Below are 1,852 nucleotides of genomic sequence, written 5' to 3'. Positions count from 1 at the left end.
TGAACTAGAACTGAACTAGAACTGAACTAGAACTGAACTAGAACTGAACTAGAACTGAACTAGAACTGAACTAGAACTGAACTAGAACTGAACTAGAACTGATTAGAAAGTTGGTGTAAAACTCTGCTCCAAAAAGGACATGCAATGTATTTTATATCATTTATTCCTAAAAGTATGTACTTTTTAAATGTTTAAGCTTAATCTTACAGTTTTTGGCATATCAAAATCGACTTCATTGTTACAATAACATTTAAGAAAACATGTTAGTAAAAAGTCGCAAATTTCCTGGTATTTTTGCACTAAAAGCTTTCACTTACACTTCAACTTAATAATCAATGTTCTTTATAGCATACTTTTAGGAGGCATAAATAACACCAGTGTGGAAAAGTAAGACAAATTGGGATTGAAACATGACCCAAGTTAATAGAAATTAACAGCAGCAAGGGTACGAGTAACAAATTACAACAACAAGTAAACCCTAGCCGTTATATACCTGATGTTAATAATTAATATTTTATGCTATTAATAAACAGGCAATCATTTTGTTTCTTTGAACAACCATACAAAGAAAAGACCAAAAGTAGTAAGATAAAGAGTAATAAAAATAACTACAACTTTAGAAAAAGATAAATTGTTAGGGTTTTAAAATAAATTTTTTATATAAATTATTAAATCTTTTTTTATAACTGAGCTTGTTAAATTTTCCTTAAATTGCTGCTGCTTCTTTTATGTAGTTAGTTTATAACCTTTCTTATTTGTGTTAACAGTTTGAAATATGTGTTACATTATTTAAACTTGTATTTTTACCTGCAATTTGTTTTCTTTCAGTTGTTTTTTTTATTATTTTTACAATTTATTTAAGCTTTCATCACATGTTTTTTAGTTGTTGTTGAAACTAACAACTGCAGGTATATTTTGTGTTTGCTTTCACATCCAGAGATTGAAGTGAAAATTTAATGAATTTCAACTTTTTAAAAATGTTAAAATTGTAGCCATGGAAAGCGTGTAGCATTAATCCTTAGTGGTAAAAGCCATTGCTCTACATGTGTGCTCTTGAATTTTTTGTTAATGGTTCACATACTCTCGGTTCACATACACACATGTATATTTTTACACTTATATGTAGTTTTTGTTACTTATACTTTGTCCATATAAAATTAGGTCAAGTATAACGTAGAAACACCCAAAAAAATATACAAGGATTTAAACTTTTTTTGTATACGTTTGCTCACAATTTCATTTTAATCAGATTTAAATAAATAAGTAACAAAAAAAGTTTTAATTTTTTGTGTTAATTTTTTTTACACAAATAATTTTTTTTAATTGTTGCTAAAGTAGGCAATGATTTTGTGTAATTAAAATTCAACTAAAAGTATGCAATGATTTTAATTCAATAAAAAAAAGAATAGTTTTAAGTCTAACGTGGGCAGAGGGAGAAAAATTTAATGGGAGAAAAGTAGGTAAAGGTTATTTTAAGCTTATCAAAAGTAGGAAATTGTAAGGATTATATGGAATGAGTTGTGATTTAAGTTTAAAACAATTTTTTTATTTCGTTGCTGCCGAAAAGTAGGCTATACTACTGCAAATAGTGAAAGTGGTTGATGAGATTTAAAGTGATATTTAATTTCCTTTTTTTCATATTTTTTTTATAAATTTGATGCTTTTATAATCTATATTCTAGTCTATAATCTAGCTTATAGTCTAGACTATGGTCTAGCCTATAGAATAGTCTATAGTTTACTGTATAGTCTTGTCTTTAGTCTGGTCAATAGTCTAGTGTATAGTCTATTCTATAGTCTGGTCTATAGTCTTGTCTTTAGTCTGGTCTATAGTCTAGTCTATAGTCTAGTCT

Source organism: Lucilia cuprina, chromosome 6, assembly GCF_022045245.1.
Source record: "Lucilia cuprina isolate Lc7/37 chromosome 6, ASM2204524v1, whole genome shotgun sequence".
NCBI classification, from domain to species: Eukaryota; Metazoa; Arthropoda; class Insecta; order Diptera; family Calliphoridae; genus Lucilia; species Lucilia cuprina.
Note: the sequence above shows the minus strand (reverse complement) of the source record.